The sequence below is a fragment of the Fukomys damarensis genome, unplaced genomic scaffold, assembly GCF_012274545.1.
Source record: "Fukomys damarensis isolate Sample0158 unplaced genomic scaffold, DMR_v1.0_HiC HiC_scaffold_30, whole genome shotgun sequence".
Lineage (NCBI taxonomy): Eukaryota > Metazoa > Chordata > Mammalia > Rodentia > Bathyergidae > Fukomys > Fukomys damarensis.
In genome coordinates this window covers 19,826,886-19,841,440 of record NW_022900942.1, presented here as the reverse complement: position 1 = coordinate 19,841,440, position 14,555 = coordinate 19,826,886, and positions in this window count along the sequence as shown.

Sequence of the window (14,555 nt, the reverse complement as noted above, 5' to 3'; positions counted from 1 at the left end):
ATTAATAGTACTTTATATAACAAAATCTAACACATGAACATATAAATAAATATTACCATTTACAGTGGCATCAAAATAAATCTTTATAATGAACTTAAAAGGATATAAAACCTACCCAGCTCACCTGCAAAATGTTATTGGTAGAAGTTATATGTACTATGTCTAAATAGAATAATACATTAATAGATTGGAGATTTGATATTACTGAGCTGTCAGTTCCTCTAAAATTGCACAGACTTGATCCAATCTCAACAATTCTGTGATGAGATTTATCAAAAGTGACAGGCTAATTTTTAAATTTATATAAATATTACAGTCAAGAATAGGCACAACAATTTTAAAGGAAAACAAAACAGGAAAAATGAAAAACTTAGGTATTGGGTACTTTTATAAAATATAGGAAACTGTATAGACTTGGTACAAGTAGAGATTGATTGTTTAACAAAACAGATTGCAGTTTAAAACAAATACAATTATAATTCTTCATCTACAGCAGATTTGTTCCAAATTGAAATGGAGAAAAGTAAATTTAAAAAAATTCCAATTAGTGTATCGATATGATCCATTAAACAATAGCACCAGGAAATGCATAATTTCTATTGCAATGTACAGTAGGAACAGAAGCCAGTTTAGCCTGGAATTCTCACTCAGGAAATAGTGAACAATATCTTTTATCAGTAATGCTTTGGTGACATTCATTTCCAAGGCTTTGCACTTCCTTGCTTCAGAATATACTGAAGTTTACATCTGCTACCGGGATAACAACAGGGAATACAACTTCTATGAGGAAAGTGAGGTTACCGCGTGAAAAGAACCGGAAGAGAATCCAGGTCAAGAAAAATACCAGCATTTCAAGCCCTCATGTGTGCACATACACAATAGTATTAGTGATATATAATGGAAATTACAATAATCTCTGATGTAATGGGCTTAATAATTAGGAGCACAACCTTTGCTCTAGATCCTGATTCAGATCAATATCTATATTACCCCATTTGTGGCTTGTGAAGCCTAAATGCATTCATCTTTAAGTGGGGAAATATGGATCATACTATTGCCTACCTAAGAAGTACTACATTAGTTATGGTGATTAATAAGAAGAACGTTCCCCACGTGGCCCCCCATGGACTCCCTTTATTTTGTGATTTATTTTGTGATTTCTCCTTCAGGTGAAACTCATGTACCATTTTGCGGATCATTCTCATCAGACCACACCAAGCTTTTCATAATTCATAAGGATTTCTATGGAATTGAAATGAGCATCAACTTTAATACATATAAAGTATGTTAAGCGTACTTAACACTCTATGTACTAGGGAAGAAGGTTAGGATGAGTACACTGATGATGGTGATTTGTGCAAGACTTTAATCAAAGTATAAATAAAATACATTCGATATATTTTAATTTTAATAATTTTAATAATTTATGTGGAGACACACACTCACTCCACCATTTTCCCCAATGTCTCCTGAAATTCTTTCGCAATCACAAAGTAGTTGACTTTTAATCACCTCCCTATTTTGCCTAGGAGGTAACTAACTGGGGCTTAGAGTTTATTTAAGAATGCAAAGTCATGAATCACAGAGCAGATTTAAAGGTATGCTTACATGATTTCATTTTCAGTAATATTTTTTGTTTTTTCACTTGAAGAAATATAAATTTATATCCTCCGTTCATCTTAGCTTTTACGTCAGCTTTCAGTTAAATATAATGAAAGACGATGAAGAGAAGAAAAGAATAAAATCTAATTTAACGGAAATACTCAAAAGAAAACAAGATTTGCATCACAGATTAATGGATGTGAATGAAAAAACAAATTCAGCACCATTTACAAAGCTGATGCTGGCCTGGCACAAGACTGCAGTAGCTGTGTTTGCTGCCTTGTTCTTAGCCCCGTCAGGGCATTGATAGCTGTCGACTGGTGAGATAAAGACTATGTAGTCTTCGCTAAATTCTGCCTCCTTTCAAATCAAATAAAGAACAATCACGAGATTAAAAACAACAATAACAAAAACAGTAGATCTTTGCTATTAGATCTAGCACTTGAGGAGCCAAAGGGTCTGGGGCCTCCCCATTTTATACAATGTAATTGCGGAGTTGATGACATTTACAAACATTTTTTTTTTTACCCCTACAAAATTTTGTGCCACTGGATTCCATTTTCACTCTGATAAACAGAGTACGTGGACATCAGTTTCTCTACTCTTACTCCACGTTTTAATTTTCCACTGTCATATAAGTTGATCATTTCTACTACACATTTTGTTTATTAGAATATTTCATCAGGGACAGTGAGAAGGATAAGGAAAGGGGAATAAGGGAAAAGGAAAAGAATATGAAAAAATACACAAATGGAATTAAAATGTTTGAAGGTGGGGGGGTAGGGGGGACAAGGGGAAAAAGTGAGAACCAAGACCTGGCATGTAAAGGTACAAGATCCCAGTAATGAATGTAACTCTACTGTATACCTAGAATGTACCAATAAATTCAATTTAAAATTAAAAAAAGAACATCTCAGCATGAGTTTAGTAAGTTATCCTCAAGAATAAAATCCTCTGTATCTTTTCTTGCCATTTATTCTTTAATCAACTTATTATTTCTCGATACGCAATGATCCATTCATTATCTATTGTTTACCTTATTTTTAAACTAAGCCTCTATTGGTTTTCATCTTCTGCACATAAGTACACTTATTCTTTTGCAAATTGTACGTTATTTATAGGTAAAGTCTCTTCAAATTTTCCTTTGCCTACTATCTCTTCTGTTTTACTCAGCTTTCTCTTTAAAGTCAGGCTTTAAAGAGAGGTATTTGAAATGTTGTTAGTGGACCCACTGGAATAGAAACTCTGTAGGATAATTTTAAAACAGATTCACTTTATCCCTTCATTAAAATTTCACTTGTAGGAGTAAAAAAATCGGAAACACAAATATTACCTAAACACAATTTTTACTGCAAAATTTGAGAATGCCTCATTTAATGTATTTTCTCTCAAATTTTAATACCTCTTGCTAAGTTTTTTTGTATAAGTCCCTGGCATATCTCTTTTTTAAGGGGAAGGTAACAACAAAAATATTAAGGTAATAACAAGGAGGCATTGCAAGAACTTAAAAATAACTGAGCATTTACATGAAATGTGTAAGAAATTTCATTCAGCACTTTTAAAAATGTGTCATTTAGAGTCTGTTAATGTTGTCATTCCTAATTCTCAGTTTTTCATTTACTTACCTTTTAGTTTTGTGGTTTTGGATGGGTTACATGATATACGTGTGTTGATCTTGATTGTCAACATGAGTGGCCTCAGAGAAGGGCATAAGATTAGCCAGATCTACTTCTTGGTGTGTCTTGGTGGGGCATAGGGTCATGAACTTGGGAACAATTATCCAGTCCCCAGCTTGTTCTTTGGCTTTTTTCCTAGCTTTCTGTTTTCTGGTGCCATGAGTTGGGCAGTTTGCCCCACAATGTCCTTCAGACATGAAGTTTCTGGATTGAATTCAGCTGACCATGGGATCTTCTAAAACCTTTGCTTTTTAAGCTTTGCATGTCCACCACCTCTACAGACAGGGAAAATCCTTTCCCAGGAAAGAAATCATATTTCAGCAGTCAAGATTCTTGAGCTGTACTCAGATAATCAACTGAACTCCAGTAAAAAGCTAATCCTTGGGCCAAGGATTTGGCTCAGCACTTCTGCTGCCTACCTCACAAGCGCAGGGACCTGAGTTCGATCCCCAGTACCAAAAAAAAAAAAAAAAGCTAATCCTAACCCTTAAAAGCTGGCCTCTTCTCTTTGGACCTCTATCAAGGTGTGCCCCCGCCAGCTGTCTAAGCTAGAGTCCTTTCCTGTCTTCCTTCTAAGTCTCCAGCTACAGTTATTTTTTCTATAAATTCATGCTTTAATTTTAAATTTTATTAAAATATAGGACCCACCCTAGCCAATGACAAAAGTAACTTTATTTAACCATGATAAAAAGATGAATAAATTAAACATCAAATAACACAAAAGGGATGAGGGGGGGCACATTTCTGTCAAAGAACACTCTGAACTTTTGAACCTAATGTCATACATTTCTAGTGCAGTCTTTAAAAATATTCTTTCAGTGAAGATGACTTGCAGAACCAGTTACTGGTGCCATAGAGTTAAAATTTCTGAATACATAAAACCTGACTATATATAACTGTATCTTCCCTTATAGACTTTACTGAACTTCTATAGATTAAAATCATTTCTAGACAACAAGTGAGTTTGGGATATCACTAGGTCAGTACAGAAAAGTTCAGTTAGGATGAAACAGTACAGAAAGCAAGCCCAGTGCTCTGCACACTAGAGAGGTACAGAGTTAACTTACTAATATTTCTGTGTCCATACCCCTTCCTTTCCATGATCATCCAGCATGAGCATGTCTATTTCTTTTTATGAAGTACCATTGAATATAAAAACATCTTGAAAACTGAATCAAAGCCTAAGCCATGCTAAGTCAATTGCCTTCACTCAGAATGTGGAGAAATTTGCATTTATATAGGATGGAATCTAGAATAGAATTTTAAAAATCTGAGTCTTAATTGTAAGCACAATTGTAATGTTTGCTCATGTAGTGAGGCAGCAAATATTACTCGTCATTTTTGATGTTGAGAGTTTTCAACTCTGCTGTCATTTTTGCTGTTTTTCAATATTTTGGAGATTTCTGAGGGTAGGATATGATTTTGAGATAATTAGTTTATAATGGGAGAGAGATTGATGAGTAAAAGAGTATTATTGTTTTCTTTGATCATAATGTGTGTGGCATGTGTGAGTGTTTGTGTAGTTTCTCCATTCACATATATGCTAAATTTAAAATAATAAGAATTTCAAAATTCAGGAAGAAAGTTCTTTTCAAGAAGAAACACTGTTGTAGAACTAATAGAAAATGAAACATTCTTTCATGGTATTTTTTTTCCATATTGATCCTTAGGAATTACCATTGACTTATAAGCATTGACTGCTTTGCAGAGAAAAATCAATTATCTTGGAACATGTAAGGATAAACAAACTTTTCCCCTCTGAATTTGATTTTTCTTTTTCCAATTATTTATCTTATATACTTGCTAGAAATAATAAAATTACACACACTTTTACTTCTCAAGCATGCAGACTCGAGCACAGCAAATAATATTGCTTTGCTTATTTTTTGTTTCTAAACTTCATAGTCTATGTATAAGATTTTCACTGCAAATACATAGTCTTGAATGAATAAATTTGATTATGTCGCCTGCAGAGTGCTTTTTTTAAGTTCATTTCTTTTCTGCTAGGTTCTTTTCTCCCTTTCCTCCTTATTTTTCTTATAAAAGAAGTGAAAACAAGATGATAGGAAAGAGGGATGTAGACTTTGTGGAAATGGAAAAGAGATGGGATGGAGAAGACAGGGTGGAAAGAAGAGAAAGGTAAAGTAAAAAGAAGACATATATGTATTAATATATATATGTATTAATATATATATTATATATATATATATATATATATATTACCTCAGGATAGAAGTATTCATTATATACTCAAAAATATACTCATGAAAGAGGGACACATTAAAATTTCACATATAAGTGAGAGTAAAAACTAAAAATCAAAATTTTCAAACAGTGTAACACCAACAGATGCAAAATTGAATTCCAAAAGTCTTTACTGGTTCAATCCTCAATTTCATATTAAATATCATTGTTAAAATGTCTTTAAATAATAGGTTGAATTTTTTCATGCTTGCTTTATTGCCTTTATTAGAGTACAGTTTGACTTCCTTGAATAATATCTAGTGTTTAGTTGAGTGAAGGAGGGGTACATCCCTATTTGAGACAAGAGTTTGTTAAATGCATTTAGTGAAATCACAATTTTTGTTACAAATACAAATTTAATAAGCACACAGAATGCTCATGGCTAAATTTCCAATATTTATCTCTGCTTTATTATTTGGGTCAGGGTGACATGAACAAAACCAGATAAATTGCCTTCACTTATATTTTTGCCCATTGACCCTTCTGTCACATGCGCAGAAGGTGTAAAATTTCTGGCAATCTGATCACCACCTGTAACTTTATCCATCTCTGAAGACAGTGAAGCTGCTAAGATGAATGTCAATAGCTCTGTATGCTCCTCACTTAAGGATTGTGTCACTGCTGCAGACAGAGCCTGAGTTCCTTAAATCCAGGTACATACTAATTTAAATATTTGTTCCTCTATCATTTAAAATTATTATAACATTTTCTGTCCTGAGAAATAAGATACAACACACACATCTCCAACTTTGTTGATGAAGAGGAAATGGGTCTGTTGTAGAAATTTAGATCAAATACTTTTGCTTTCTTTGGTAATTACTGCAGAAGATTATATGTAATGACTAGATGCAAATTGTTTATATCTGTGTATGGTTGGATTATATTTATGTTGGTATATTATTTAAACCATAATATTGCTGTTATAAAACAGATTTAAGCTATGAGTCTTGTCTAAATTTATTTTTGTTTTCCAGTCATTTAAATGACACTTTTCAAAAATAACAGTCAACACAAAAATAAAATTACTGCCTACTTGGCATCAAAATGACAAAACTCATAGTGATTATGCTGGGGCCATAATTTTGACAATTTTGTACTGTCTTCTATAATTAGTCTGAGAGAAAAAAACATTGTTTTACTCAGTTATGTGATAAAGTGGAAGAACTTAATTTTGTAGAAACTAATATAACTGGAAACATTTCACACTTGAGTCAAAATGTGATATTGCTATTGTTTGTTCTTTATGGAATAAGAAAATGCCATTACTCCACTACACTATTACAAACACTACTGCACAAAAATATTTTGGGATGCTTTAAAATATAGACATCTTTAAAAGAATGAGCAATAACCTAAATGGCCAATGATTTACCAACTCAACTTGAAATTAGTAATATAAATATGATTTAATCAAATTACACCAAAGTTACCAGCCTGAAATCATCTATGTTACTGTTTTTTTATGAACTATTATTTTTAAAAGACACTAAAAGGTAAAACACAAATTAAAATCACTTATTTCCATACCTCCGTAAGTGGGGTGGAATAGTATGCAGGAACGAGTGTCTGTGTTTATGTGCATCACTTCCAGGCTTTTTGGCTAAGATCAAGTGTGTTTATGTGTGCATTTGCATGCATATTTTTGGGGAATGTAAACAGCAAAACTGTCCTTGTTAAAATATTCAATAATTTAATAATACACAAATAAGAATCTTAACTTAGACATAAATACTGTTATATTTATTTATTTTTTCGAATTCTTGATGAAAATTAATTGGAACTAGTTGTGTGCAATATCATTCAATGCTTAGCCTATTTTTTTTCTGAGTTCAAATTTCCTAAAAATTCCCCAAATATTTTAGTTAATTTAATTTTAATTTGTTGGCTCGTTCTTACATTCCCTATATCTGCCCTTAAACATTTAAGAGATATTTCAAGAAAGAAGTTAATTGTACCTAGAAAAACAGCCATAATTGTATTTCGCTGTCTTCAATTTATGCTCAGTAGGTGTTCCATTGAGATTCCTTAATATTTCCACATGGATAATGTCTGCCCTGTGACGTTTTCATTACTGTAATTAGTGCCAGTAGAAGAGACAGGCCCTGGAATTGATTATGAAACTGTATGGAAGAGACCATATTACTTGTTGAGCACTAATAATGAGTAAAAGGTGATGGATACATGGAGAGAGAGAGAGAGAGAGAGAGAGACTATTGGGAACTGTGACAGAACTCAACACTTAGAATGATACATGTGGATCTAGCCACTAACATCATAGTGAGGTTGAGGTGACACTGTTTAATCACTTGGTATTAAACTAGATGTAATTTCAAGTCCTTTTCCTTGTTAAGACTTTATCCAAAACACTACAGTATAATACTCAATATCTATATTTTCAATACCAGAAATGTTATAAAACTCAGAGTATTTGCTTGGCATGAGATGGGAAAGGTGGCGATTAGTTTACTTAACCAGTTTCTGGTTTTGGTTAAGGTTTGGGGGAATGAAATGAAAGATGATGGAATATTGAGGGATAGACTCATTAGTGGTTTCAATAGCTATAGCCAAATATGATGAAGACAGATGGTATTTGTTCTTAACATTTTTCACGTTCTTTAAATTGAACTAATTAAAATTTGCTTCCACAACCCACAAGTTTTTAATTAAAATATAATTTGTAAGAGAAAAGTATCTAAAATAAGTTATTGACACAGTTTTCTAAAGGGCAGCTATGCAATAGAGACGATTTCCTTTTAACTTTGCTTCTGTGTTCTCTTGCAGAAAATAGCAGGAGAATATCATCAGCACTATTTCATCTACAAGAGCCTAAACCATATTGCAGAATAATTGCGTTAATCCTGGACATCCAACAGTATATGCACAAATTTACAGGCTCTGCTGTGCTTTCCTTCATGTTCTGAGTGACATTACGTAGTCAGGGCAGTGGCTGCAGGATCTTAAATGTTGTATAATGACTTAAAGTGGTTCACTGTTATCAGGATGTGCATCTTGTACAGGACTATTTTAGGACAAGAACTGTAAAGGGAGAAAAGGGAGGGTTTGTAAATACTCTACCTTTAAATGCACTCTGGATGAACAGGTCTGACTCCTTTCAAAATGCAGTCTTTAAAGTAATCTGTCTCTTTCCTTACATGCTATGGTGTTTTTTCGCAAAACTGAACTACACACTAAGTTTTCCATTATTTTTAAAGTATGCAATGAGAACTATCCAAAGTTACTCATTTTCATTGAGCCTGGTATACAGCAGCTCTTGCAGACCTTCTCCCTACCATTCTATGGAGACAGCATGAGGGAAAGAAGACTAGTAATGAGGAAAATGAATGCACTAAGGAGGAAAGAAGCATTAAAGGAACTTTGAACCTATCACATTGAGCTTATTTGACATATTCTATCCTTCCTCTGAATGAGGTTCCATGGTGCAACCTCAAAACCCCATTTAAATGTGTGTGTGTGTGTGTGTGTGTGTGTGTGTGTGTGTAATTTGCCACTGCATGTGCTCACTACCATGAAACTGAAAAGAGCTATTTGGGATTGAAAAATACATTAAATTATTCCATCAGAAAGACTATAGCAAATTTCTCTCTATAAAGAAACTGGAGGCATTACTCAATGTCTACTTTTAGCTGCATTTGCAGACATTATCTTTTAAAAGAATGCTGTATGTGACTAAAGAAAATAATTTTAAATCAAATAACAACAGGGCATATGAAATTTAACTATCTGATAAGTCTTGAGGACTATAAATTTAGAACACATTGGCAACTTCAGTGCTGATGAGAGTCTCTCTCTCTCTCTCTCTCTCTCTCTCTCAATCTCTCTCTCTCTCTCTCTTTTTTTTTTGTTTTGGTACCAGGGATTGAACTTGGGTCCTTGCACTTGCAAGGCAGGCCACCGAACTGCTGAGCTAAATCCTCGGCCCTGAGGAGAGTCTCTTATCAGGTGCCTGGCATACTCATATCCCAAGCTTAAAAGTTGAAAGGTCAAATAAAGTCTCACAGATATTAAAAGGATACAATGTTATATTGCCCAATATATTGAAAAATTGAGCCAACTTATTATTTTTCTCAAATATAATTTATTTTTAAATAGTTACAGAATGAGGGCTATGACTATCAACCCTGTTTTTCTATCACCCTGCTGCTTAGTAATAAACATACTCACAAACATAGATGATGTAAAAATAAACATTCTGCAAAATTACATAACTCACTATTTTTATGCATTAAAAATACCTGTTAATATGAATTTTGGGGAGACTTGTGTTAATTAAATTTATGATGTGCACTACAGTTGATAAGTTTCTTCTCAAGGGTATTTAATATCTTCTCATCTTAGGGCACTAGCTAAGTGGAATTCCTCCTGGGACTTGCCCTCTCCTTGTCCTTCATCACATGAAATCTAATCTCAATCCTAATATCATCCTCATTTATTTCAAATTCATTTCACCAATATGTATGAAATGGCATCTCTTAGTGGAATATTATTATTACCAAACAGACATTTGTGAATAAACTTATTCTTAAATTATGTTTGTTCCATGGGTGATAGATGTGCCTGAATCATGAACCAAGTGGACCTGATTATTGCAGCCTTTCTCAACCAATTTAGAAATAACCGATTCGTAAGGCACACCAGGAATGGGGACAACATGTCAGCCTCCAAGACAACATGGTTTTTAAGGCTGTGGTGTAAGACTTCACAGTGCTGTGCCAGACTTAGAAGTATCTTTATTACTTCCTTTCTATCAATATAGTTCTGCAGCAGCAAAATGTAAATAAAAGAATGTGTGAAAACTGAATATATCCTCAAGTGTTAGAAACTCTTCTTTAGGGAGCACTCTGACATCTGTCAGGTATTGTTTCCAGCCCTTTAAAAAGTGCACATCAGAGTCCTTGGAAGTATGAGTTATATTTTATTACATAAAGAAAAGATACAGAATGGAGAGTTTATATGTGTCTATATAAAAAGTGAGTTATTGGCTTACAGACTAATTATAAAAGTTAAAGTGTAAGTAAAATATGGAAACTTTTAAAGATCATGTTTAAAATAATGTAGGGTATTTATGTATCAGATATGTCAACATAATATTGCATATTTAAATTTCCAAATGAGATTTTTTTTTAATCCTCTAAATGGTCCTCTTAGCTGAAGTTCTCAGGTTATTTATAGTACAGTTGGATGAGACAGCAATATAAGCAAATGCAATATGTTACTCTTTTGGCTGTTTCTGTAATCAGTTACTCCCAGTGAGTAATAAAATGGGTGATTCATCTGATCTTTTTAAGCTTTAATTGCAGTCACTTTGCTAAAATTGTTGAGCTCATATGAACCTCAACTTTCTGAGTTCTGCCATTTGACACTTCTAGATTTCAACTGACTTTGAATGTAATTGGAACTAGTGAACTGTGGTAAGTGAAATAGGAAATATTGGATAATTTTGTATATACTGAGGTTTTTCAGTCTTTTATCAAAAGGATTTTTATTTTAAAAGCTGAAAATTTCTGAATAATCTCATATATCAGTAACGAGAATAATTTAGAGGGACTACACTTTCAAAAGGAAAGATTGTTATAAAAATTTCTTTTGTCTTCTAATTTATGTTCTAAAATTTCAGCTGTTATCTGTTGTTCTCTCCCTATATAAACTTTTTTCTTTAATTCCTTTTTTTCCTATCTTAGCATATTTTGTAATACAAGGGGTCATCAATACATGTGGTTAAACTTTAAAAATTACACTTGAAGACACATTGCCATTAATTCTTCGCTAGACTCTGAACACACTTATAGTATTGTTCTTTATTCTTGCCACATTATAAAGCAACTCCATCGGTCATCTTTAGTGTCTTTACTCAGTAAGATCAAAACTACAGTGAATGCAGGGGTCAAATGCCATTGAACACAAAATCGATCTTGTATAATAGTGTAAAAATATTATAGCATATCCTTATTCACCTTATTCACTGGATGTGGCACTGTGTGACTTCTAGATCTTCCACAAAATAAGAATTACCATGAAAGATAAATAGTCTGAATTGATTCAAGACACAGAAGTAGCCACAACAGTGCAAATAAGATCACAAAAGTGGACTTCCAAAACTGCTTCAGAAAGTGGCAAAGAAAAAAGAAAATAAAAGAAAGAATGTGGTCAGAACAATGGGATAAGTGTGCTTGAAGCAAGAGGGAATATTTTCAGGTGGTTAATGACAATGTGTCTTTTCCGTAAGAAAAACTATTTAAAACCTAAAAATTCACCATAGATTTTGATTGCACCTCAAACATATGACACAAGAGATAAAGAACTTCTTGCACTGGCTAACCCACAAGGAGAGATTTTGGTTTAAGACTTTCAATACGTTTCTTGGTAATCTAGAAAAAATAATAATCAATAATCATTCACAGATCTGTCAATAATCATCCATAGATCAATGTCTTACCATACTAAATTTCTATCTGTTTAGATGACCTTGAAATGGAAGAAGATTCTCACTTTTCACTAGTTCAGCTTATGCACCCCAGGTGACTACAAACATCTCAGGTATAAACAAAGTCCAAAATATCTTTAACTTATAATCTCATAATATTTCTGTATATCATCTTTTTAAAAACATGATGGCAGGCCAGGGATTTAGCTCAGTGGCACCATGCCTCCCTCGCAGGCACAAGGCCCTGAGTTCCATTCCCGTTACAAAAAATAAAAAACATGAAGATACTTTAATTTACATTGACTGAAAAATCTTAATGTCTTGTTCACTTTATCTTTACCATCAGTGACAGTTTAATTTAGAGGTTTATTTTTTAATCTAGTGGGGATACCTGTATTAACGGTTTCAGAAAATCTAGAGACCATGGAGAAAACGTGCATGCTTTGTAGAGAAGCAAAAAATTTTCTTCAGCTGTAAGTAACAGTGTTCTTAAAGAGAATAGAATCATAATATATATTTAGTAATTTGCAAGCAATATATCATTTTGTTATGCTTAATGTTATATAATATATATTGCACAATATATAATACATATTATATATGTATTTAACACATATATACATTTGTTGGTAAGAAATAGAATATAATATACGCAAGATATACTAAATGTATATATTATGGTTCTGGATTCTTGTGGAGAAATGGGAGTTAGAGTTGAGGTGAACTACCAGGTACATATCTAATACACATGAACCAAGTAGTATATAGGGCATGCCATATATTAATAAAGTTATTAAGTCTTTTAAGTTTGTTGGTACTTTTTAAGTATACAGTACAGTTACATACATCGTGGGGATCTTGTACCCTTATATGACAGATCTTGAGTCTCATTTTTTTCCCCATACCCCTGTGCTTCCTTCACGACGTCCACCCTCCCCTATTTTCAAAGGCTTTGTTTCCATTTTTCCTTTTCTTATATTTTTTTCTTGTCCCTTATTTCCTTTCTCCTACTTTTCCCACTTCCACTACACTTTTAGCCCTTTCCTTGCTAGTATTTTATCAGTTATACAATTGTTTACAGTTATATAATTTACACTTTTAGTTTTTTCACAACAGAGAAACTATTCAGTATTTACACTTGCATGCCTTATTTATTTTATTTAAGAGCATGGCCTTAATATGCATCCATTTCCTATGAATGACTCTAGTTTTTCATTCTTTATGACTGAGTAGTATTCCATTTAATAGAAAAAACAAATCTTCTTTAGCCAGTCTCCAACTGATGGGCACTTGAGCTATTTCCAAGTTTTAGCTATTTAAACCTGTGTAGGGCACATATATTTGATATAACCTGTAGGATGTACAACATACTAAAATATATTACTACATACAGGGATGTATAGACACAAGTCAAAGCTATTTAAATCAGAAAATGTTCAATTCACCAGATTGTCCATGTGAATACCTATATGCTTCAAACTCTTATGGTTTACATTTTAAATGTCCCCCAAAAATCTCAGTTCAGAGGTGCAGCTTTGGGAAGCTGATTGAGTCATGGGGACACTATAGTGATAATTGAATGTGGTATTCAGTAGTGGGGCCTGGTGGCAAGAAGTGAATCACTGGGAGTTTGACTTAGAAATGTATACTAGTGCCTCTCTGTCTCCTAGTTGCCATGGGTTGAACACTTTTTCCACAGTGCTTTTTATCATGCTATTTCTGTTATGGAGCCAGCCAAACAGAGAGTGACCTCTCAAAATTGTAAGCCAAATAAACATTTCTCTTTTAAGTTCTATGCATTAGGTATTTTGTCCTAGTGGGGTAATGGAAAAATTACTACTATAAAAAGTACTAATAAGAATGGGATAATATGTAACTTAGAGGCCTCTGAAACTATTTTGGAGGAGGGATTTTAACAGTTTGGTGATAACAACTAGAGAAACCCTAGGATGTTGTGAATTTTATATGATGTGGGGTACTTGTTAGAGCTCAGAAGGCCAGAATGCTCATAGGAATGAGGACAGTAAATACAAGCCTCAGGAGGTTTCAATTAAGATTGAGAGCTCTATTGGTAAAAGGACTGGAGTTTATGTGCTTTACATTCTGGTTAAAATCTTCTGACTCTTCCAGGTCACAGTCCCAGTGATCCGGCTCTTCTGACCAGATCCAACCCACAAATAGCACAGTTAGTTATGAATTCATCAATGGACTACTTGCGTGATGAGTATAGTGCCTCCATCATCAATTATCTTTCAAAAATAATAGAGCGCACAATTTCTCCACACTAACTTCTATTTACAGAGATTACTGTGGGAAATATAATGATAATGGATAATAAATGTGAATGAAAAATATGAATTCAGAATTTCTTGTGTCAATTTATATCCTCAAGGATAGGAATTTTAGGTAGAAACTTACTTTTAGAGAAAAACACTTAAGTGGCCATTTTGGTATAAAGTAGGAAGAATTGAAAGTCCTTCATTGAATTTCATGAGGTTAATGGAAAGTGATGATTATTTTTTCTACATAAAGAGTAGAAATAGAAAAAATTCTCTTACTTTGCTTTTTTTTTTTTTTTTTTTTTTTTTTTT